The sequence below is a fragment of the Chelonoidis abingdonii genome, chromosome 1, assembly GCF_003597395.2.
Source record: "Chelonoidis abingdonii isolate Lonesome George chromosome 1, CheloAbing_2.0, whole genome shotgun sequence".
Lineage (NCBI taxonomy): Eukaryota > Metazoa > Chordata > Testudines > Testudinidae > Chelonoidis > Chelonoidis abingdonii.
Genome location: NC_133769.1, coordinates 132,102,269 through 132,128,484, shown reverse-complemented (window position 1 = coordinate 132,128,484; position 26,216 = coordinate 132,102,269). Strand labels below are relative to the sequence as shown.

Sequence of the window (26,216 nt, the reverse complement as noted above, 5' to 3'; positions counted from 1 at the left end):
CAGAAATAATCTTAAAAGAAAGAGACCAATAAATGAAAAAAAATTAGATGGACTAAAAAGGACAGGAGGAGAGAGAGAAAAATAGTGATGGAAATAACTAATGCCAGAGTATGAGGCATAGGGGCACAGGGCAATGGAAGAGAGTGCTATGCATTGAAAATTCCATCCTATGAGGAGTCTTAACAAAATGATCAGCCAATGGCCTCGTGAGACAGTGTTCAAAGGACACATCTGCTTTAAGAAAATTACCTTGGATATTCATCAAATTGGGAGAGGCAGGGTCCGACTCCTAGTAGAGACAAGCATCAGATACCTGGGGAAAAAGTGAATAAATGGTGGAAGAAAGGACAGGAAATGCTACGTGTTAGTACAGAATTCCATATTGTATGATATTGCAGACTGGCTGTTATGGACAGTGGTGAAATTAACACTTTCCCATGGCAGTAGGACTCTTTGCCACATGTGCTGAATGCTTAGATATCAATTGTCTTAAGAAATACCATTTAGATAGAAGAAGAGCGGGAGAGCTAGCGCCAACGGCGACCAGCAGAGTAGTGTCAAAATAAACCCTTTATTATGACCAGGCACTACGTATAGAAATCAGGTAACAAGCTCCCTATTGTCCTGTGTAGCTTCAGCCTAAGACTACTCCGTCCTAGACTGCTTTGTTTCTGCCAATTTTGCCAACCTCAAAGCTTGATTTTTCATCATGGCATGTGAAAAGTAGTCCAAAAGTAGTCACAGAGGCTGGCAACACTGTGGAAACATCTGGGTCTCAGGCCGCATGTGGAGTCCCTAATATCACAGAGAAGGAGTTGAAGCCAGGGGCTGCTGCTGCTCAACTTCTCACCATCACTCTGCTTGATCTCCACAAAGATGTCTCTCTAGATCTTGCCGAAGTTGGCTGCTGCCATCCCTCATGGGGCAGCCAGGGATCCAAGATGCCATCAGCCAGACACAGGAAGGTCACAGGGCATTGTCAATAGTTCTGTGGAGAGGGTAGAAAAGGTGCCAACTGGCTGCAACAGGCATTGGGAGTTGCTGAGTCTGTGCACTCTACGAAGACGATGCATTGGCAGCTGCTGCTGCTCACTCACACATAGTTTATACTCTCCCCCGCCTTCCCATTGGCTGCCTACCCACCCAACTGGATACGTCCTGTGGCCAATAGGAAGCCATACTTTACCACAACCAATGGGGTTCTGTTACCAATGCTGCATGGCTTCTGCTTGCTGGGAGAAGTGGATTTGGTCCATCTGCACATGTGCCTTGGTGGCAGCTCATTCAAGAGGGCACCAGGTGGCAGCAAAGAGACAGGGACAATCTGAATCATGAAAATTTCACCAAAAGATACTTTTTGTAACCCCAAAAGTCATCTGTCGTCACCAATTCAAGATTTTATTTATTTATTTATTTATTTATTTATTATTTTTAGTCATTGACGCCTTTCAACACTAGCCCAATTGGTGAAAAATCAGTGAGATTGGCAATGCTGGCTTCTGTCCCCAGTCTGTCCCAGAAAACCAAAAACTAGAGGAAGTGTGGCATCTGTACATTTCCTGGAGGACTTACTCTAGAGCACGCAAAGCAGCTGGGCGGTTCACAGCTGCAGTGCTATCATCCTGCAACTCTGTACACTACTACATGTGAGGTGTTGATAGTAATTAGTTGTGGGGTTAATATCATGTGCTAAACCTGTAAACCATCCAATTATTTGCTCAAATAGCAAGACCAACTGAGCCTGGGTTTCATACAGGCTGGACAAAAGCTGTCTGGCTAAAGGTTTCTTTGAGTACTTTGATCCTGCTCTAGGTTATGTTAACCTAGTCAGCTCCTGATTTACAGAGTTCTTTGAAATGTAAGTGAATAAATATATAGGAAAAACATATTAAAACAGAAAATACTCCACTGACAGAAAACTATGCTTAGAGGAAAGGCATATTGTTTCTATTTTCAGAGAAGGAGGTATTTTGTCTTATAGTTCTACTAAAGAAAGCATCTCAGTTGTATATGGCATCAAGGCAATTTTTCACATTTGTAAGTTTCCTTTATGTGCTCAGAGGAGGCTGCTCGGAATGAACTGCATTTAAAAATTCATATTTCCTGTGAATTTACAGTCAATCTAGCACCACTGCCAAGGAAATGCCCTATTCTTTGACCATGTGGAAACCCTTCTGCCTTTTTGCTCAACATAGAGCCAAATTCAGACCTGGAGCAAATGGGAGAAACTTCTTTAACATTGGTGAAGTTGCACCTCCTTACAGGAAGTCTGGATTTGGACCACAAAGGTCTAGACTTCCACTGGTCATGTTGTTAATTATTCCTCTTCTAGTATCTCCAGTAGACTTCCAACTGAAATCAGAGTCCCCTTGTGTCAGATACCATATAAAAAGACAGTAAGAGACGTCCCTGCTCTGAAAAGCTCACACTCCAAATAGTCAAGACTGATAGGACAGAGCAGATAATATCCCTGTTGAAAAAAGGGATGGAATCCTGTTTTTATGGAAGGGAAACTGAACACAGAAAAATGAAATGCCTTCCAGAAGGGTCAGAGGAAGTCAGTAAATGATCTAGAAAATGAGCCCACATTTCCTGAGATCCAACCCAGTGCCTTAATCATAAAACCATTCTTCGACTGTCATGAGAATAGACCTTTAAGAATTCAGATATTTGATGTAACATTTAATAATAGCAGATTGCCATGTTATATTCAGCACAAAATGTATATTCTCACCAGGGGAGTGTGGTTTGTCACTTCCAGTTGCCATTGTTTCCTGTGAAAATTATACCATGCATTACTTCTGGCTGACACACAATGATGTGCAAAATCTCAGGAATAAATATGGGTCAATGCTTCAATAATTTAGAGAGAGGAAATTGGAAGAAGGGGTAATATCTTGTCTAAATATTTAAGAACCATCATAAAAGGTTTGAAAAGAGGGTCTGAAATTTGGGGTGTCTAGAAATGGAAATGCTTTCTGATCTGGTGCATGCATCCTTAGAAGCAAAACATGAAAGATAAATTGAGGGGAAATCCTGAGGTAAGTGCTTTTGTTTCACTCCTGTGTTGAAAATGAATAGCACACAGCTACTTTCCAGTTTGAACAGAGCCTGCAGGATCTACTGTCAGGAGCAATGACTATGGAAAAGCTGTAAATCAATTTTTCTCTGAAACTACTTCCAAGACCTTTTCTTTAAAAAGGACAATATATAATGTTCAGCTGCTCATGCCATCCATAAAAAGTGAGACTCCTTCCCACCCACCTGTCATAAAACTGAACTCTCTCTGACCTCTGAGAAAAAGAATTACGCTAACATATAATGTTCATTGGGAACCCACAGAGATGGTATCTAATCAAGCTGTAAACATCTCTTTGTAATAAATTGCGGCATTGGAGGTTAAATTTTTTTGCAGAAAGTTGATATTCTTTCTTCAGTAATAACTAGGAATAATTCCTTTTTAGTTGGAAGCTGACAGGTTGCAACTGACAGCACATTAGTCATCATGAGTCTTCCCTTTCTTTAATAGGACTGATCCATCTTTTACAATAATCTATCTAATTCAACCCAGCATAATCAAACTGCCTCCTTAGACTCTTGCTTCCTTTTCTGGGTATGGGCCAAGACATGGAGCAGTGTTTTTAAAAAACCAAGCCAGGAATAACAATGTAGGCTTCTGTTATGGATAGGCAGAGACCGAAATGCACTATACATCTAGGAAGTTGGCCTAGCTTGCACTTCAGGTGCAAGCCATGTTTGCTGTATGAAAAAAAAACTCTGTTGGAGTAAGTTGTATTCAGTGTAAACAGATCCATTGCTTGTTTTTAAGACCAGAAATCTAATCTGACCTCCTGTGTAACACAAGCCATATAATTTGACCTGTTAATTCATTAATCAAGCCATCAAGATCAAGAACTTATGCCTGAACTACAGAATATCTCTTAGAAAGACATCCAGTGTCAATGTAAAGATTCCAGGTGATGAAAAATTTATTACATCCTCCAGTGAGTTGTCCCACTGACTAGTTATCATAAAGCCCTAATCAGCCACCTTTATGCTGGGCACTCCCCAAATCAGATGGAGAAGCAATCCCTCCATTGGAAAGTTTACAGTCCGAAATGGGGAGGAGAATAGAGCATTAATATACATGAACATGGCCATGATTGACACAATTTTGATAGTAGTTTTGCTGGTGCTTTTTAATTGTGGAGAGGGTAGCAGTAGGGTGAAGAGTTATGGCAGAAGTAGTAGATTTTGAAAAAGGAAGAAAGGTGGCAAACTGACTGTCTCTATTGTCCTATCTAGCCATGGTCACTGGCAGCAATTTGTAGGCTTCATGGCAAAGGTGAGCCATGACTATTAACTTATCAGATTTGAGTGTTCTTCCCAAAGGGTAAAGGAGAACCTACTGAAACTAAAAGGGAAAAATTAAAATTTGCAGGAAAAAAACATCCCGATGTGTAGAAAAAATAGCAAATACGGCTGGAGACCAGCTTGGCTTAACAGTGAAATCCTTGCTGATCTTAAACACAAAAAAGAAGCTTGCAAAAAGTGGCAGATTGGACAAATGACCAGACAGGAGTATAAAAAATACTGCTCAGGCATGAAGGAGTGAAATCAGAAGGCCAAATCACACTTGGAGTTGCAGCTAGCAAGAGAGCTTAAGAGTAACAAGAAGAGTTTCTTCAGGTACGTTAGCAACAAGAAGAAAGTCAAAGAAAGTGTGGACCCTTTGCTGAATGAGGGAGGCAATCTAGTGACAGAGGATGTGGAAAAAGCTAATGTACTCAGTGCTTTTTTTGCCTCTGTCTTCATGAACAAGGTCAGCTCCCAGACTGCTGCTTTGGGCATCACAGTATGGGAAGGAGGTGACCAGCCCTCTGTGGAGAAAGAAGTGGTTCAGGACTATTTAGAAAAACTAGATGAGCACAAGTCCATGGGGCTGGATGCGCTATATCTGAGAGTGCTAAATGAGTTGGTGGATGTGATTGCAGAGCAATTGGCTATTATCTTTGAAAACTCATGGTGTTCGGGGGAGGTCCCGGATGACTGGAAAAAGGCTAATGTAGTTCCCATCTTTAGAAAAGGGAAGGAGGAGGATCCAGGGAACTATAGGCCAGTCAGCCTCACCTCAGTCCCTGGAAAAATCAAGGATCAGGTCCTCAAGGAATCAATTCTGAGGCACTTTGAGGAGAGGAAAGTGATCAGGAACAGTCAGCATGGATTCACCAAGGGCAAGTCATGCCTGACTAACCTAATTGCCTTCTGTGATGAGATAACTGGCTCTATGGATGAAGGAAAAGCAGTGGATATATTATTTCTTGACTTTAGCAAAGCTTTTTATACGGTCTCCCACAGTATTCTTGCCAGCAAGTTAAAGACGAATGGACTAGAAGATGGATAGAAAGCTGGCTAGATTGTCGGGCTCAATGGGTAGTGATCAATGGCTCCATGTCTAGTTGGCAGCCAGTATCAAGCGGAGTGCCCCAAGGGTCAGCCCTGGGGCCGGTTTTGTTCAATATCTTCATTAATGATCTGGAGGATGGCGTGGACTGCACTCTCAGCAAGTTTGCAGATGACACTAAACTGGGAGGAGTGGTAGATATGCTGGAGGGTATGGATAGGATAAGAGGACCTAGGCAAATTAGAGGATTGGGCCAAAAGAAACCTAATGAGGTTCAACAAGGACAAGTGCAGATCTGCACTTAGGACGGAAAGAATCACATGCACTGCTACAGACTAGGGACAGAGTGGCTAGGCAGCAGTTCTGCAGAAAGGAAATAGGGTACAGTGGATGAGAAGTTGGATATGAGTCAACAGTGTGCCCTTGTAGCCAAGAAGGCTAACGGCATTTTGGGCTGTATTTTGCCAGCAGATCTAGGGCTGATCATTCCCTCTATTTGGCATTGGTGAGGCCTCATCTAGAGTACTGTGTGCAGTTTTGGGCCCTGCACTACAAGAAGGATGTGAAAAAATTGCAAAGAGTCCAGCGAAGGGCACAAAAATGATTAGGGGCTGAGTACATGACTTATGAGGAGAGACTGAGGCCTTGGCTACACTGGCGCTTTACAGCGCTGCAACTTTCTCGCTCAGGGGTATGAAAAAAACACCCACCTGAGCGCTGCAAGAGACAGCGTGTAAAGCGCCAGTGTAAACAGTGCCGCCCAGTGCTGCAAGCTACACCCCATGAGTGTACACTCGAAACTTCAAAGCGCTGCTGCGGCAGCGCTCCCTGCGGCAACGCTTTCAAGTTTCGAGTGTAACCATACCCTGAGAGAACTGGGGTTGTTTAGTCTGCAGTAGAGAAGAAAGAGGGGGATTTGATAACTGCTTTCAACTACCTGAAAGGGGTTCCAAAGAGGATGGATCAGACTGTGTCAGTGGTAGCAGTGACAGAAAGGAGTAATGGTCTCAAGTTGCAGTGGGGGAGGTTTAGGTTGGATATTAGGAAAAACTTTTTCACTAGGAGGGTGGTGAAGCACTGGAATGGGTTACCTAGGGAGGTGGTGGAATCTCCTTCCTTAGAGGTTTTTAAGGTCAGGCTTGACAAAGCCCTGGCTGGGATGATTTTGTTGGGGATTGGTCCTGCTTTGAGCAGGGGGTTGGACTAAGTGAGCTCCTGAAGTCCCTTCCCACCTTGATATTCTATGATTCTGTGAAAATGGTTTGCTAATTAAATTAGGGAGATGTATGCATCAGAGTTCTATGTGATGTGATCCACCACTCGTCTGTTTGGAAGAACATCCTTCCAGTGACTTGCGTCTGCATGTGATACAAACATAGTGAGAGAGATTTATAAATATGTCACCCCTTTTCTTCAGGCAATAAATTGACCAGCCAATGTGAGCATTGTGACAAGTATAACTTGTTCTGTTTGGGCCAATGGAGGGGTCTGAATCCAGGACCTTTAACACAAAAAGCATTAGTCTCTACGGCTCAAACTGAAGGATAGAGTCTTTTCGCTGCAGGCTGATAAACCTGGAGACAAAGACCCCCCACTATTATAACATGAGTTACATATAACTACAATCTTATATCTTATAGGCAGATTACAAAGGCCCTTTATATATCTCCCTGTATTGGATTGATGTTCTGTACCCACCCTAAAGGATCAGGTTCACTACTGCATTACCCCAGTGTTTTGTTTTTAATTTTATTGAAACTAATAGTTACATCTACTAAAAGAAACTTGAGTGTAACAGTGGTGAATCAGGCCCTTGATATTTTAAATAAAAACAAACAAAACTACTGACATCATATGGAGGAAGAGAAGAGCATGGTGGTGATGGAGATATCATTACAAACACTGGGTGGCAAGCAGAGTATCAGTCACTAGATTTTAATGTACCTATGTAATTTGATATACATCTGCTCCATTCTCTCTCAGGAAAGAGCCGATTGTCTACTGGCACTAAGAATTTGCCTTCTGACATAGATAGTTTAGTGGTTTAACCCAGAGCAACTACTCTTCCTTTCCTCCCTTTCAGCTTCAGTCACTAATCGGCATGCTAACCTATCCCATAAATGAGTGGCAGACTGTTTGGGCTGGAATTAGAAAGGTATCTGCAGTACCGCCCACTGTACATTCTCTAGTTTTTATTAGCTTCACCACCACCCACAATCTGGGTTTTTAACATCTCTAACAGTGTAGGGACAAAAAGAGCGACAGATTCTGTGCTGTTGCTATACATGGGATCTCCACTGAAATTAGTGAATTACCAGCATTGAGGCTGTCTTGATAGCCTCCATTTTTCAGCCTGGATGGGTTTTGTTTGAACGACATGGGTGTGTTCATTTGATATGAGCCCTCCATTAAGATTTGCATTTCAGAGCCTGCTTGCTGCCTCATTTAGCAGCAGACAGATTCAGAAATACTTCCCACACACACACCAGCAGCCCAACTGTAGCATCCTTAATATATACAGTATCACAAAAAGGCTTCATGTATTCATTTAGGCTTGGAATAGCAAGCAGATTTTAAGGCAATATTTAAAGTCACTGAGAAAGTGGCTTGGTGGCTTGAAAAGAGAGGGAACGAAGTTTCTACATGGGTGGCATGCTGCACATGAAAGCAGAATGGACAGTGTGAGACTCTGAGCAGGCAATCCCTGGCTATGGAGTTGTGGGGAGACGAGCGGAGGGCAGAACAGGAGGAACAGAGTAAGCAAACAGAGTAATGGTGTGAACAGAAATGGAAGCAAATGTTATTGCAGGATTTAATTTTTCCGCTAAGTACTGAACAACTTCAGGGTTGGAAACTTGATTGAAAAATTGTTCCACATTCATACATCCAGGGGTACATCTACACAACCCGCCAGATCAGCGGGTAGCGATCTGTCTATCAGGGATCGATTTATCGCATGTAGTGTAGATGTGATAAATGGATCCCCGATCACTCTCCCATTGACTGCTGAACTCCACCTCGGCGAGAGGCAGAAGCAAAGTTGACGGGGGGGGGGAGCCACAGCAATCGACTCCGTGCAGTGAGGAGACAAGGTAAGTTGAACTAAGATACGTTGACTTTAACTATGTTATTCTTGTAGCTGAAGTTGTGTATCTTAGGTCGACTCCCCCCCCCACCCCCAACCCCCGAATCAGTGTAGAGCAGGCCTAAGGATACGGTGGGTAGTGATCGATCGAGTCCCAATTGCTCTGCTGTTGACTCCGGAACTCAACCATGGTGAGAGGCGGAAGTGGAGTCGACGGGGGAGCGGTATTGAGGCCAGCTGCTGTATTGCCTCTAAATGGGAAGGAACTACACAATCTCCCAAGCCTCCCATTCAAAAACCAGACTGCTTTGCCAATGAGTAAGAGCTGTTTTACAGAAGGGAAAGTTTTTATAGGCATTGTTTGAGCAGCAACATGGGCAATGCGGTGCATGGTAGCAAGGGCTCTAAAGGTAAAAGGGGATGAAAATGCTTGATTTAATTATAGCCCAAGATTGATCCAAGGTCTATTCTGGCACAGAATCTCTGTGGTTATAGTTACACACACGGGATAAGTGGGAGCAACCAGCCCTTTATCCAGTGGCCTGAAGGTTGCTGTTAACGGCAGCCACGAAGAGGAACTATTGAGTAGGGAAACACCCTACCACTGCAGCTGCCAGCAAGCTTCCAGTGGATCTGATTAAAACTGCCTTCCTCTGGCAGCACCTCTGAGGGAGGGTGGTGGTAGAAGCCCTGCATGCCTCAAAGAATGGAGTATTCCTCTTCTTCCTACTGCAAAACAGCTCTGGCTGGTGATTCACCCCTCACTGATCTTGGCTTTATAAAGGTGTAACACTTTCTCTTTAAATAAGGGCAGAAGAGGCCATTATGGACATCCGACCAGCTACATAATACAGAATGACTGTCATTAATGAGCATTGGCCTGCTAAACCCCAGGTTGTGAGTTCAGTCCTTGAAGGGGCCATTTAGGGAACTGGGGTAAAAATCTGTCTGGGGATTGGTCTTGCTTTGAGCAGGGGGTTGGACTGGGTGACCTCCTAACGTCCCTTCCAACCCTGATATTCTATAATTCCCGCATCTAGTCCAAAACTTCTACTTGAGATGTAGCATATATTTTAGAAAGACATTCAGTGCTGATTTAAGGACTTCAAATTGATGGTGAATCCACCAGGGCTTTAAGTAAAGTTGTTCCAATGGTTAATTTTACTCACTGCACTTAAAAAAAAAAAGAAAAATCCTTCATATTTCTAGTCTGAATTTGTCTAGCTTCAACTTCCTGCCATTTGGTCTTATTAAGCCTTTGTTTGTTACGTCAAAGAGTGGTCTACTATCAGAAATCTTTCCATAGTGGTACTTAGTTCATGATTAATGACACTTATTTTCTTAAATTGAGTAACTCCCGAAGTGGGAGGAGAATTGGGTATCTGTCCCCACATCTTGTGTGTATCAGCATGTATGAATCCAGACCAATGACTGAGGGGTTTGTGGGTTTTTTAAATACAGACAATCTCATCCCATATTTCTTTGAAGTGTGCTATGTATCCTAAATGTTCAGCATATCAAGCCTTTCATTAAGCACGTTTAGAGTTTATGCCTCCAATGCTCACTTGACTTACTTGCAAATCTCAGAGAAAACTCTTCTGTTTTCCAAATTCCCAGTTGGAGAAATCATAAAAATGTTCCAGAACCAGTAAGCTTTGACCCATGTCCTAGTTAAAAAGCAAACAGGCAACTCTGTTGCCATCAACACTGGCTTATAAAATTGCATGTAGTATAGAATCCTCCAATAGCTGTGAAATGAAATACAGATTGTATGCACCTGAAGAGACATCACTCTGCATTCTATGTTTTGTGGGTATAATTCCCTTTTCCACCTATTCTGCTGTTGTAAAATTGGTTTTTCTACCTGCCCCTCTCATAAGAGACAGAAAGTGAGAAAAGCAAAAGGAGCATGAAACTCCCCATGCTTATACCCTCTCCCTCAAATATCACTAGAAAGAATTCACAACTGGGCTCAGAGTCGTGTGAAGAAAAATGATAGGCTGAAATTCTGAATGTTAAAATCTTCAGAAATCTCTCCTATAATTCCTGTGTTGTAAAGGGTCATGTGCTAAATATAAACCTTTCCAGGCAACCCAAGAAGAGAAACAGTCAGGGAGCTCGGGTTAGAAAAAGCTGTGATCTGATACTCTGATGGCAGATTACAAAGTGCTGGGTATCGTAAATTAAACCTGCATTTTTTTTTTTTAACACACAAACTGCTTTGAATTGGGGCAGGTGGCTTTAGATAACATTTCATTTTCCACTGTTGTGTGGGGGGTGATAGCCCTCTTTAATTCATTTGGAATGTGTTACAAAATTGGTTCCAGGGGAATCTGCTCTCATATGAAGAGATTCTCTCCCTCATTCAAAGCTGCAGCTGATCTGAATGTACACAGAGCATGGATTAAGTTGATCAATAGGCTGTCACTTTGAAATCCACTGTTGTTTCTCTTCAGCTCCATCTATGGTGACAACTGACCTTGCTAACAGGTAATGTTATTTATACTACTTTTACCACATCTGTACGATGAAATATCACTTTGGAAGGGTTTTCATTTTGTTTAAAGACACCGACATGCCTCACCTTTAAGCAGTGGGCTACCCATTTTGCCTTTCAATGTGTTAATAGCACTTTAAAATGTAATCTAGTTAATGTTGAATGCCAGAGGAAATCCTATTGACAGAATTTTGAGATCCACATTAAAACTAAATAGAACTCAAATAATTGTACGTTTTAAAAGCTCTCATATGTTTTAATATATTCTCATATGTTTTAGAAACAAGTCTGAAAGGTCCTAGTGTTAAATCAAGACACCTAGATTTTAACTATTATTTTTTAAACCAGTTCAGTAATGAATCTGGATTGCTCTCTCAGAAAACCATCTGCCTTTTCCCACAGGATTATGTGTCTCTGAAAAACAGCAACTGTCTCTGCCCTTGTTCTTTTACCATAATAAAAATAATTAAACTAAACATAGTGATAACACCATGTGTATTTATTGAAGTCACTACAGCTAATTTGTTGCCAGGAAGCACTTTTTGGAAAGCCACCAGAGTTACAGTTTGGGAATTGAGAAATCAGCATCCTGTGAAAGAAGCAATAACTCCTACGTGTAGTTCTTGGTTGCTGAAATGTTAGGGTTTACAAAAGAAGGCAGATCTATTTATCATAAATTTAATTGCTGAAGAGGCTTTCCTCTTGAAACACTACTACTGTATATTTTACCCTTCCAGGAAATGAATGTTGAGCCAGACAGCTCTACATCCATAGCCTCCAAAGGGTTATGTTTGTTGTATTGAGCAGGAACATAACTTCCTAGTCTCCATTAATGTGCAAAAACAAAGAGGAAATACTTATCTCAAACACTATCACTTAAACCGTAGCAGAGCACTGAGTTTTAAGCTTCTGCAGCTTTTTAATGGACTGCTTTTTGCAAAGGGCAAAATTAAATTCTGCATGAACCATAGATTAACATGGCTATTCTAATAGGAAAGGTCTGATTTTGTTGGACTGAAAAAAGTCACAATTCTCTAATGCTCTGGAGCTTGCTTATCCTGTGATACATGAACATTTCCAAATATTAATTACTGTCTAAGAGGATTCTTTACCTAATCTTTAAAAGGGATATTTTTTTAAAGGCAAGAGGATTAATTTTGATCCACATTTCCCTGTGAAAGAGGAGATCATTTTATTAAAGCATTTTGGGAATGCAGGATTATTTCTGTTCTTGTAATGCGAATGCTGGATGTTCCCTGCCCCTACTGAACCTTCTGTTGATTGCTGGCAAGGGACCCCTTGAAGTGCAAGTGGATTCTTCCAACTCCGATATAAGCTATTTTGTTTGTGAATTTAATATATGAACAATCATTATGCTAAAAGGCTACATTAGAAAATTCAATATACAGAATTTATAAGACTCTTGTAAGTAAAGATGAGGTGCATTCTGATTTGTACGTATACGTTCTATGACTCTATGCCTACAGTCATATCTAAATGGGCAATACAATTGTCACTTGTCAGCCTTGCAGAGACTATAAGAAACACAACTGGATATGGAAATGAGAGACTGACATGCCCCCTTTTATAGTTCTATTGTGGTAGCGTCTACCTGCCTCATCAGCATTATTTGTAAGCTCTGTGCTAGGTGCTGTCCCTGCCCCCAAAAGCTTACAATCTATATTGGCAAGATAGACAAGTGGCAGGAGAAAGGAGGTACGGATGGGGAGCAGAAGATTGTGACTTGCCCATGAACATGCAGGGCATCTGTGGCAGAGCAGGATATTGAATCAGATTCAGTTCTATTGGTTTCAACCCAGAATTTCGGAGTCACAGTTCAGTGCTTTAACTGCAGGATCATCCTTCCTCTTGCGAAGGCTTCAGTTTCCATGTCTGCCAATCCAGTATTTCCCTCCTCTGTATATAATTTACTAAAGCAATTAAGAAAAACAATTAAAGCACGTTTTTTAGTCCAGATGGTCTATGTGCAAAAGCAAATGCAAATTGCTGTCTCCCTGGCTCTCTTCTGTGTCCAGTAGGTAATGACCTTGCCAGTTCTTGGGAGTGACTTGCCATCACTTCCTCTGAAAATATCAGAAAGGGAAGGCCAGTTCTGTCAGCCAGTAAGGAAATGACTCTTCTTTCACTCTTTGTCTTCTGCCTGGTGTTCCGGGTTGTATCTGTAACAGTAACAAATATTGGCCCTTGTCAGGTGACAAGTGCATGTTGTCTTTAGAGCACTGTTTCCCAAACATGGGATGCCGCTTGTGTAGGGAAAGCCCCTGGTGGGCTGGGCCAGTTTGTTTACTTGCCCTGTCCGCAGGCCTGGCTGATCGTGGCTCTCACTGGCCACGGTTCACTGCTCCAGGCCAATGGGAGCTGCTGGGAGCCACAATTGGCCGAATCTGTGGACGTGGCACATAAACAAACCGCCCCTGCTCACCAGGGGCTTTCCCTACACAAGCGGTGTCCCATATTTGAGAAACACTGCTTTAGAGCTCTGCCCAGATTATGGGAGTGGGACCATGACACAAAGTTTCAGTTCCATGGGAATCTGCTAGTTGATGGGCTCCGTTACCTAGCATGATAGGTCAGGTCCATGTTTTATACCAGAAACTTACCGAATGTAATATTGAGGTTTGGTAGGCATTTTTCCCTCTCCAAACCATGGGATGGAAGTAACTTTCCCTTGGTGTATCTAGATGGGGTAATTTATTTACAATACTAAGCTCTGCACCTGGCATTGTTATAGCTTTATTAGGTACATGATTTTTGTCATGTGTATTGGGTAAGACTCCCTTGCGGTGGTTATTGGATGTTTTAGCTTAAAAAAAAATAGGCATAGAGTAGAGAGAGTTTCCCCCTATTTTACATCTAATTATTCCCCCAGCTATCTTGAGAAATGTCTGCTTTCCAGTTATCTCTAATATGGAGACTAGGGAACCGTACAGCATAAGCTCATAAAATTAGCCCCCTTCCTCAATGTGGAGAGGAATAGGCAACAGTCTTTTGCCCCGAGTTATGATTCCCAGACACTGGTTTAGATAAAGCAAAAACAAGTTTATTAACTACAGAAGATAGATTTTAAGTGATTATTAGTGATTAGCGAACAGATCAAAGCAGATTATCTAGCAAATAAACAAAAAAACGCAAACTAAACTTAATATACTAAATAGATAGGGTGATAATCTGCTATTCATATCCAAAGAGATGATACAAGCGGGCTGCAGATTCTTGAGGAGCAAACTGCACTTGCTTTACGGCTTGGAACCCCCAGGTGTTCATTCACAGATTAAAAATTCCTTTAGTCTGGGTCCAGCACTTCCCTCACTTCAGTCTTTGTTCCTCAGGTGTTTTCAGGAGTCGTCTTGTATTGGGAGCAAAGAACCCCACATGATGTCACTCCCTGCCTTACATAACTTTTGCATATGGTGCGAACCCTTTGTTCCCAAAGCTTGGTTCCCAGACCAGTCTGTGGAAAAACACTGATATCCCAAGATGGAGTCTAGAGACATGTGGTCTCATCACATGTTGTAGAGTCATAGCAGCATCAATCACAGGCTGTTTGGAGCATTCACAGGAAGGCTCACGAGGTGGGAGATAAGCTTCTCCTAAGGCCTACTGTTTTTCCCTAATGTCCCATCCCCACTCACTATCTAGAATGAAAACATCTTGCCTAGTGGGCGTTATGCAGATGTAACTACATTTGAAATAGATACAGTCAATATTCATAACTTCAGATACAAAAATGATATTAGCATACAAATAGGATAATTATATTCAGCAAATCATAACCTTCCCAATGACATCTCACACAACTTGCATAAAATACATTATGATTGTCAAATCATATCATAATATCACTGAAGAATATGGGGTGCAGTGTCACAACACCACTGGAAGGTAAAGCCCTCTTCATAACCACAGTCTGTATTGTACTCATGTTGTGGCTAAACACAGTTCCCGTACTTCCCCCGCTACTAGCATGCCTCAACACAGACCAACAGGAGACTTCCCAGAGGGAGGGTGTGAGGATGTAGTTAGCTCACAGAGACAAGAGATGCAGTAAAGAGAGGCCAGGTGCGAAAAGGCCACTTTAGGGCTCCAGCCAGGGCCGCCCAGAGGATTCAGGGGGCCTGGGGCAAAGCAATTTCAGGGACCCCTTCCATTTAAAAAAAAAAATGTCAATACTACACAATATTCTTGTGGGGGCCCCTGCAAATTGCCCCACGGGCGGCCCTGGAAAAAATAAACCTTCTGCATCTCGGCACAAACCCAGTTTTGATAGAACTTCTTTACAAAGAATCACTGGTTCTCAGCATCAGCTAGTGCTACAAGGCACTAAAGCTCATTAAAAGAGTTGGACAAATATTTTCCATCAAAACTGTTTTTGGATCGAAAACTAGGGGTTTTTAAAAAGCAGAAAAATCATGGACAATTCTGCTTTCCTTCAAATTTGTTGTGTTTTTTTTATTAGAAAAGCTGCAATTAGTCTGCCAAAACCTGATATGGTTTGGGGTTTCAGAAGTGTAATGGCCAAATATTTGCTGCTTTGCTGTGTTTGATGTTTAAAAGAAACAATAAAAAATTCTGCTTAAAAAAATCCAAAACTTTTGAACCATCTCAGCTTTGTGACAAACGCCTGAGCCCATTCCAGTCAGAGATTTTGCAGGTTCTGATACTCTGCTGGCTTCCTTGACTCATTGTCTCCATATATTTGGGTTAATTCAGGTTAGAACATAAGAAAAGCCATACTGGTCAAACAAAAGGTCCATCCAGCCCAGTAATCCTGTTTTACCGACAATGGCCAATGCCAAATGCCCCAGAGGAGTGAACCTAACAGGTAATGATCAGTGATCTCTCTTCTGCCATCCATCTCACCTCTGACAACAGAGGCTAAGGAACCATCTCTTACCCATCCTGGCTAATAACCATTAATGGACTTAACCTCCATGCATTTAGCTGTTTCCTAGAGACTGGTTCCATGGGGTCCCTCACAAACTGGAGACGGTTACTGTGGGTTTGTCTTTAGTATAGCTTATGTACATACTCCACGAACTGAGCAGTTGAGCTTGTTCCAGATTTTGGAACGAGCCTATGTTGTGAAAACTGACATGCTCAAAATAGCACATGCATATGAGTGGACACAGGGTGCTAAAATTAAATTAACCCAGGGGGTCTCAAACGGGGGGTCAGGACCCCTCAAGGGGTCATGAGGTTATTACTGGGGGTTGCAAGCTGTCAGCTTCCACCTCAAACTGCGCTTTGCCTCCAGCATTTATAATAGTGTTAAATATATAAAAAAGTGTTTTTAATTTATAAGGGGAGGTGTCGCACTCAGAGGTTTGCTATGTGAAAGGGGTCACCAGTATAAAAGTTTGAGAACCACTGAATTAACCCCTTTGAAGCCTCAGGGAATGCAGGGGATGGGAGTCTCCCTTGGTAGGGTTGGGAAGGATATTGCTCTTCTCATGTGATTGCCCAAGTGCTTGATAGTGTTTCTTTGTAAACTATGTGTGTGAGGGAGAGGGAGAGACAATGGTGCAGTCTCAGCTCACAGTGCGTAGGCCACTGATGTCTTAATGTCATTTCTCCATACACATGGATCAACAAAATTACTTGATCACCTTTGTTATTCCCTTAATCTAAGACTCCATGAGAGAGAGAGTGTTCACTGTTTGTGTACGTATGTGTCCCCTGTACTGCACAACACACAATGTTATAGTTGCTTTCGCAGCAGCATGCTCACCATTTAAAGGTGCAGGACAGAGAAAACAAGACAAAAGATACAATTGACATACATCACATCCAGTAATTCCGAGTTCTCCACTTTCAAAACATATCTCTAATAACTTTAATACAGACACAGTTTTAGACTGGTCAAGGATTTAAAAAAATCCAAAATAACATGATGAGTAAATAGGGAACTAAGACAGGACTACCTCAAGGAAAGGGTAACAAATACCTGCCTTCCCTGCTAAATTATTCCATGTAACAAAAGGGTGGGTGGGTGTAAGGGCTTGTCAACATGGTCCACACAAGCAGGGAGTAAGTTCTACTGTGTACTCCTGTATCATGCACTAATGAGCTGGTGCATGATAACATAGTATTGCTTGAAACAGGATTATGTAAATGAGCACTAGGCAGCCTTGAGTGCACATCACCAGGGTCCACACATGCCATTTGGTATGTGATATGCTTGTGCACATTAGAACTTAGCCTGCATGGGCAGGCGTGTAAGACACCTGGTAGACAAGCCCTAAGATTCACCTAGAATTTCTTCTGAAGATAGATAGGATTTTAAAAAGTGTGATGAAACAGTAGGAATAAGGATACTAGGTTAAACCAAAACTGGAAGACGTGTTGGGCTAGATCACTGTCTCCTGTCCTTAACATTTCATACGTACTTAAAGTAACTTCTTATCCAATAAATCCAAGGGTCAGACTATCCCCAAGAAGAGACAAAGTAACCTTGATCTTTGAAAAAGCTTGGTATCCAGAAGGATGAGTCCTGAATGTTATCACTGCAGTTTAAGTGACCTTATTTGTCATACAGTACTTTCCAGAAGTGGAAGTGGGAGATCTAAGAAATAGGAACTGCTGTACTTTCTAATATTAATTTGCTCTTGCATGTCATCTCTCTCTTCTTAGAAGGCTCTCAATGTGATTTGTAGTCCTTAATCAAAAAGGAATTTTGCCAGTGTCTGTAGAAGGCAACACCAAGTTCTATATCATTAACTATTTATAATGCCGACTTCATTTAAAATTAGAAAATCAAAACACAGGATGTCTATTCTGAATAAAAGAGTCTAAAATCATAATTAAAAACCTAAGGAGACAGCCCCTTTTATAAGGCTGATCTGTTCTGTCCCAGCTTAGATGGCTACAGTGGGACTCCCCTGAAGTAGGTGGCATGTGAAGTTACCAAGACCAATTTTGTGCAGTAAGGTACAAGTCAGTGTGAGTAAAGGAATCAGTATCTGACCCTCAGGCTGACAACATCCCCAGCCCTACCTCTCCTGGTGGCTGAACTTAGGTTCCAAAATTCATACTTGGACAACTAAGTAGATCTAAACCGATGCCTTTGAAGCACCTGCGGCTCCTGTTGATTTTGATGGGACTTAGGGTTGCTCTGTACCTTGAAAGAGAGACCTGCCTTACGGGTGTCTAAATATAGATTTTTGGAGTCTAACTTCTTCAGGTTTGGAAAGTTTGGCATGTGAATTTAGAATGAGCAAGAAACTTGGCAGGAGTATTTTGAAAATTTTCTTGGGCACCACAAAAAGGAATTTTAATAGTTAATGCAAGAAGAGTAGATCTTTAAGTGCGGCCTGCAGAGAAGTGGCAGAATATAGACTGTAACGCTCTGCTCTGTTTTTTCTGAGTGTTTACATAGCTTTAATTAAGAAGGGGAACATTGATGCCTCTAATAAGAGCTCTCTGTAAAGAAGTAAACCTAGAAAGCCATTTGCAGCACACAGCAACTTTACTTGCTCTTCCACCTGTAAAAGCAGCTGGAGGTGAGGTGGAACTAGTCATCTGCCTCCCTTGGAGGTCACTGCTACATAAGAGGAAGATGAAAGGAAGCATGGCCTGCATGAGATCTGTTTGCGAACTGCAGGACCCGTTAATAGGAAACAAATATCAAGAGGAAAAGGGGAACCAGGCAGTATGTGGATGGGAGGAACAAGGTATTCAGAAAATACTTACATGGGATGTGATAAATGAAAGGGGGTGGGGGGAAGCTCCTTTTTATGGATACCCATCCAGACAGTTTGCTGTAAAACCCCTGTTAGTAGCTATTCTCTACTTGCTTTACCTGTAAAGGGTTAAAAAGTCCAAAAAGGTAAAAGGAAGGGTGTGGGCACCTGACCAAAAGAGCCAATGGGAAGACTAGAACTTTTTAAAATTGAGGGGAAAACGTCTTCTTTGTCTGTCTGTTCTCCGGGGAGAGGGGACAGAGCAGAGACAGAGCTTGAACTATGATGTAAAAATCTTTGGGTCAGGTATGGAAAATCATCAGATCATACTTAGAAACTACTTGTTTGAAACCCCAGATATGTAAGTAGATCAGGAAATGTCAAGGAAGACGTGATTAGGTTTATCTCTTTTATTTCTTTATGGCTTGTGGATTCCTCTGTGCTAACCCCAGGTGCTTTTGTTTTGCTTGTAACCTTTAAGCTGAACTTCAAGAAGCTATCTTGATGCTTAATCCTTGTAATTGGTTTTTTTTTTAAACCTAGTAAAAAGCCTAAGTTCCAGATGTATTTTCTTTCTTTTTGTTTTTCATAAAATTTACCTTTTTAAAGAATGGGATTGGATTTTTGTGTTCCTAAGAGTTTGTGCATGTGTTTAATTATCTGGTGGCAACAGCTGATTTCCTTTTTCTTTCTCAGCTCTTCCCCGGAGCGGGGGTGAAAGGGTTTGAGGGTACCCCACAGAAAGGAATTTCCAAGTGCGCCTTCCTGGGTTCCAAAAGGAGTTTTTTGCACTTGGGTAGTGGCAGAATCTACCCATCCAAGGTCAGAAAAAAGCTGTAAAATTGGGAGTTTAATACAAGCCTGAAGTGGCCAGTATTAATTTTTAGAATCCTTGCGGGCCCCCAGCTTCTGCGCTTGAAGTGCCAGAGTGAGGAATCGGCTTTAGTAAGGGAGTAGACTGAATGGCAGAGTAGCATGTGCAGGGAACTCCTGGGGAAATGAACAAAAGAGACGTGAGAGGGATTAAATACAAACCAAAAGAAGATCAGGTGATCAACCTACTGTAAATTATAGTCACAGATCTCCCAATGACTTGTTGTGTGGTCTTGAATAGAGCTGGGTGAAATTTCGATAAAAACTTTTTTTGGCAAAAAATGCAGATTCATAGACACCAGAATGTTTTGCATAGTCATGTTGATTTCAGTGAATTGTTTTGGACAAAAAGAAATCCTGAAAAATCAAAACATTTTGTTCTGACACTTAAAAAATGTTTTGATTCTAAGTGAGTTTCAATTTGAAATTCTCTTTAAGTTTATTTTAAAAAATTGCTCAAAATCAAAATGAAATGTTTCGTTTGACACACAACACATTTTTGATTATTTTTTTTTTCACAAATGCCAGTGAACTGAAAAAAACATTATTTGTCTGTCTCTCATCTTGAACTCCCTGTTCTATCTAGGCTCTTATCACTAACTGGTAGGTCACCGAGTCTGTGCCTCAGTTTCTCTCTCTCTCTTAAATACTTTCCATCTTGACAAAGTGCTAGAAAGATTGATTTGTAAAGTGTTTTGAAGATATAGAACATTTACAGATCTGCTAAGTCTTGCCAAAACATTTATGTAGATGAATTGAACAAACTTTGCAGTAAAAGATACCTTGTTTTGCATCAGTGATAAATTGTATTAGACATTTCTGATAACTGGGATAAGAAAAAGTCTTGTTGAATGAATTGGAATAACCCAGTACTGCTCAGTTCATTTACATTCACTCCGCACTGGGACTCGGGTAAACTGTTAGTGAGAATATAATTGCTGTATGTTCACAGGCTAACTCTCTCAAAACCAATTTCTTTAGCTAATATGGGATGTTACACTACAGCCTAACAACTTTATTGTCAGGGAGTTGCAAACCGGTAAAGCAGAACAGACCTAAAAGAAATGTGACATGGGACTGTGACACAGCTGTTTTATTAGAGCATTATGTGAGATGAAGAACTAATGGGGAAAGCTTTTAAGAATTCCAACAAGGTAACTGTTGCAACATATGCTCGCAGACTTTAAAAATGTTGTTGTGTATGTACGATTTCATGATGACTAGTTCTGTCTAAATGATGATTAAAATCCAGTCAAACCCATTCAAAAATCCTTTGGATTTTACTGTACAACTCCTATCTCATTGCTTTAAGCTGCAACTTTCTTTAAAAACAACCTTCAAAAGGTGGTGGGTTTTTGTGGTGGTGGTGGTGGGTTTTTTTTCTTTGGATCGGTTAGTAAATGAGAAATTATTATTCCCATAATGATTCTGTAATCCTTAAAACGGTAATTATTCTGGAGTGAAAGGCACCAAACAACCTGCTGTTTATAAATAATGGCTATAAGACAATTAATGCTCATTTAACTTCCACATTAATGACTTGGAACTCTTACCTAGCTGCTTGAAATGTAACCATACTGTCCCCTTTTAAAATCAGAACCCCAAGAAAGCCTGGTATGAATTACAGTACATACTGTAAGGATTATTAAAAAAGATAGATGGTGACCTCTGGAGATCTCACAGTACCCAAAAGAAAATAGTCTTATCTTTTAAAAGTTTATTTCATTACTGTAAAATCGAATGATTGGATTTATAGAATAGAAAAATATCAGACTAGTTAAGACAGCATTAGGAGAAGACTGGCCAATGTTTACAAAAATGGAATATCGAGCCTTTTAATACGATATCTGTTTTAGAAACGTCCCAGGTGTTGCTATACTTAAGACTTAGTGGGCCGGATCCTCATTTAATCTAAGACCAATTTACACTGTTGTGACAGTGAAGAGTAGGCTTAAAGTGAATGTCCATGCAACTGGATGGACTCTACAGGGCTGGAACAGTGTAAATGGGACTTAGTGTAAATGAGAATCAGGCCTACAGGGAAATTTTCAAAGGCACAAATGACAGGTGCCGAGTTCCTGTCAGAAAATAGTAGTGAATCTACTGTTGCCTTAAATCTTTATATTTGACGCACGTAACTGTACCTGTAGAACACAACAAATAGCAACACACACACACATATAAAATTTAAAGCTACATGCAACATAACATAATGGCTGTACTGGGTCAGACCAAAGGTCCATCCAGCCCAGAATCCTGTCTACTGTCAGTGGCCAATGCCAGGTGCCCCAAATGGAATGAACCAAACATGTAATGATCAAGTGATCTCTCTTCTGCCATCCGTCTCCACCCTCTGACAAACAGAGGCTAGGGACACCATTCCTTACCCATCCTGCCTAATAGCCATTAATAGACTTAACCTCCATGAATTTATCCAGTTCTCTTTCAAACACTGTTATAGTCCTGGCCCTCACAACCTCCTCAGGTAAGGAGTTCCACAAGTTGACTGTGCGCTTGCGTGAAGAAAAACTTCTTGTATTTGTTTAAACCTGCTGCCATGTAATTTCATTTGCGTGACCCCTACTCTATATATACTATGGGAACAAGTAATAAAACTTTTTTTTTTCCCTTATCTCATTTTCTCCCTCATCACCCTTTATATCTCTTATTCATATGCCCCCTTAAGTCCTCCTCTTTCCCAAGCTGAAAGTTCTCGCCCTTCAATCATCTCTTCTTATCGGAACCCATTCCAAACCCTAATAATTTTAGTTTGCCACTTTTCTGAACCTTTTCCTAACGCAGTAATCTTTTTTTGGGACTACAATCTTGTGCATGGTTAGAGCTTGGGACGAACTGGAAGACCATCTTTCAAATAGGTGTGGCCACATTTTAAAGTATTTTTGTGATGCCCTTTGGGTTGACGCAATGCACCCCTACGCATGATCAGCAATTTAATTAAAATTATTTCTGGACCAACATGTGGTACCTGGTTATTTCTTGGGCAATGCTGAAAGCATGCTATGCACATCTGTTTCCATTCTGTGCCACATGGCCTCTATATCAAAATAGAAAACATGTGTTTCATCAGGTCCTCATAAGAATTCCTAGATTCATCCTCTTTCCTGCTGGTATCAAAAGGACCCATGCAAGGTAAAGGCAGTCTCAAGTAAGCGGCCATAAGAAAGTTCGGTGAAATACTAGCTACTTCTTGGTTTACGAACTTCTATGGTAGGTCATACTGAAATAATCTAGGAATGAATTGACCCTCTCACAGCCCTGCTCTGCAAAAACCCACGTTTCTGTGGTTTCGCCGAGGCCCAACAGGACCTAGAACAATTAAAATGTGACTTAATCACCACTCCGATATTGGTCACCACAGCAAACACTATTTAAGCCATCAACCTCAAAGCAGATGCTTCCAACTAGGAATCAGAATCGTCTATCCAAAGTCCACATCATACAACAGCTACATCCATTCTCCTTCATATTCCAAGAAAACTTGCCCCAAGTTCTCAACTGGGGGGAACATTCAAGCCCGCAAGATGGCTGAGGGACTATATATAAACCGAAGATAAACACAAGAAGTTGTCTGGCAACCTAGATGAAATCCATGTCCTGCTGCTACTATGGAGCCCCGTTTGTTTTTCCTCATTTTCCTTTTCCGCTGTGTACTGTCTCCTGAGCCTGCGCTTGTCCCCTAGCCCAGACTCTGTCTACTCCAGATCCTGTCTCCTACATACTCCAGTCCTGCTCTTCTGTCTTACCCTGGCTCTAACCCCCGACTGGCACCTGACCCATCTCTGGCTCTTGCAGCTTGGTAACTGATGCTGTCCTTGTTTTTGACCCTGTGGCTAGTCTGACCGACTAGTGTTTCAGAGTGACGTGCACACACTCTGGTCATTGCAAAGTCAGGTAAGCGGAAGACCTAACTTGTCAAAATTCGAAGTGCCGCAGAATCAGGCGAAGAATAAACAGTGGTTAAAGCCATTTTTCCACCCTTTCTTAAGAGCTGTGCATAGACTCAAGCTGGTAGGTTCGAGCGGGAAAAGCAGGTGTCTGGCCATTGATGCTAAAGCATGATTTCCATTCTAAAGAGAATAGCAGTCAACTCCTAGATGCATAAGGCAAACCAAGTTAATTGTTCATCTAAATACGCACTGGCTAGATTTTGAACTTGGTGACGGCAGCAAATGGTTCAATATCTGATTAAAATTTCTGAGCCTTTGTCTGCATCTGCTATCTAGGATCTAAAACAGATGTTGTAAAGCCTTTGTCAAATGAGTTATAGTTATGATCATTGTTCAGAGTAATAAACACAATGCAAATATGTAAAAAAGGTGAGAAATAATACACAAAAAATGTAAACTAATAAACGCACTGCATAGTGTCCAGTGGAAGATACCAAAAGGTCCTGTCTGCTTCCAGCAAACAGATCTCCACATCAACAAAAATGCTGCACCACACAGATAAAAGACTTGACAGGAAAACAGAAACCCCTCACTATTTTTAGAAGACAGGCCCCCTTTAGGTTGTGTTTGAGAACTTTGGTGGGGTAGTTTCATGCACATTGTTATCAATCTCTGTGGATAAACATGACGATTTCAGTCTCCATTGCTGCCACCAGCTAACTTTCACAGCAACTTTAAGTCACAAAGATACAAGCTGTAAGAGAAACATCGCTGGGTTTTGAGCGGAATAGTTCACCTCATGGGAACTGGAAACTAAACTACAGAATTGGCCTCCTCATATTAGAGAAAGGTTAAAGATACATTAGGAGTAAACATTTTCTATTACTTCTATCATATTATTCTGTGAAGGAGAGGAGAACTGCAAGAAAAGGAAAAGGAGATGGGCAGTACGAGGCCATATCATTTCCATCCCCAGCCCGCACATCTAGCAGAGGACCAGTTCTAGGACAAAAGAGAGAGAAACCCCAACTGCCCACTTGTCCCTACACCCTCGATTCATTGATGTCTCCAAAAAAGGTACTTAAAAAAAATCTTAGAAAACTTAAAGAGGATAATAGATTGACTATCCCATATTGTATGAATATTTGGGGCTAGCACACGGTATTCCTAATATATTCTCAAATAATCCACGATATTTGAGTGTTTCAAGAATCTGCTGCTTCCTGGAATGAAAAAGGGATTAGAGAAAAGATTAGTTTTAATGGTGGCTGTAAAAGTTTAATCTCTAATAGGGAGAAGCATTCATTGCGTATATTAGCTTAAGGAATTTATAATGGAAAACAATTTCCTATGAAAAATATTTGCCCCCTGGTTGTAAATGGCTTTTGTGTGTCAACTATCAGGATTGTTTGCTAAAACTTCTGCGAAAAAAGGTAACCAAAAACAATACATAGAAGTTAAAAATCACTTTACCAGCTGGAAGCCAGGAAGATGCAGCAAGCGGGAGCCAGTTTCAATGGTCACTTTTAGGGCTGGAAGCTCTTTGGCAATGCCACATTAAAAGCACCCACAGTAAAGGCACTGCTGAGAAAAAATTCTGATAACAGGCATCCTGATTGGAAGGGTTAGTGTTGGATTAGCTGACCATAAAGGAAGGTGGCTCCATTGTCTGTTACGTACGCACGTTGTAAACAGCATTTATGAAAACATTACTGAGGAGTGCAAAGGAGTTGCAAAGCATTATAGGAGAAAAAAAAAAAAAAAAAAAAACAAACAATAAAACCTGTAAAACCAAAATAGTAATTGGCCGTCACTACATCTGCGTGTCCTCTTAAAGTGCCAAATTTTTCCTGTCCTGGATCCCCCTGAGAGATACACTAGAAAAAACTGTGGCATGTTTAAATAAAGTGGAAGCGATAGCTAAAGAAGCATTAAAAGAAGAAAAATCATGTTGTAAACATTCCTGAGCATTAAACAAAAATTATATTAATTAGTAATATGCATATTGGTATAAAGTAGTGCTCATGGCTCCCATCAGTCTCCGGGAGCAAATTTTCAGTTGTATCCCCTGGAATATTTTCCTTTTAAAAATAGGTTTGGAGCAACCATTCTTATATCAGTACGGCATTTGATCTTTATCTCACTTAAAAAACATATTTGTAAGTAATGTAACAAGCTACACGACTAGATTTGTTTGTGTTTTTCCAGGATAAAAATGATTCATATCAGCTTAGAAAGTATTTCCTGTGTTTCTTTAATGGTTTCTATCACCTTCATTAGAGGATCACTAACAATTCTACTCATAAGTCATCTTTAATTAGCTCTCCCTTTCTGTTGGCTTCTGGAATAGTGGAAAAGAGCACTTCTTGCGTGTGTCATATAGACGCCCTGATTCAGCAAAAGCACTTAAGCATATGCTTAACTCAAAGTGGGTAAAACAATCCCATCCTATCTCTGAATAGTATTTCATGCAAATACTTAACTTCTAACTTGGGGGCTGAGGCCCACTTGTTTAGTGCGTGGCTGAATTGCGTATGCTTAAAGTAAGCCTGTTCTGAGTGTTTTTCTGAACTGAGGCAGAGAATATGTTCAGTGGCATGAAGTACGAAAAAGCAAAGTAGGCAGCAGAGCAAAGAGCCACTCAACATCTCATCAGTGTAACTAGAGTTGCTTTTGTTTACATGTCATAAATATATTACAAAAAGGTTTTGTTTATAATCCTACATGAACAGGAGAAGACAAATGTCGG

At 41.1% G+C, this 26,216-nt stretch overlaps 1 long non-coding RNA gene across 1 annotated transcript in view; it reads left to right on the top strand.

The window, feature by feature from the left end:
- The first annotated feature begins 10,890 nt into the window (after positions 1 to 10,890).
- LOC142047426 (uncharacterized) overlaps positions 10,891 to 26,216 on the top strand; it is a 140,726-nt gene continuing 125,400 nt past the window's right edge. The window contains exon 1 of the long non-coding RNA XR_012656684.1: positions 10,891 to 10,979. This is a non-coding gene — a long non-coding RNA (uncharacterized LOC142047426). The remainder of the gene's footprint in view (positions 10,980 to 26,216) is intronic.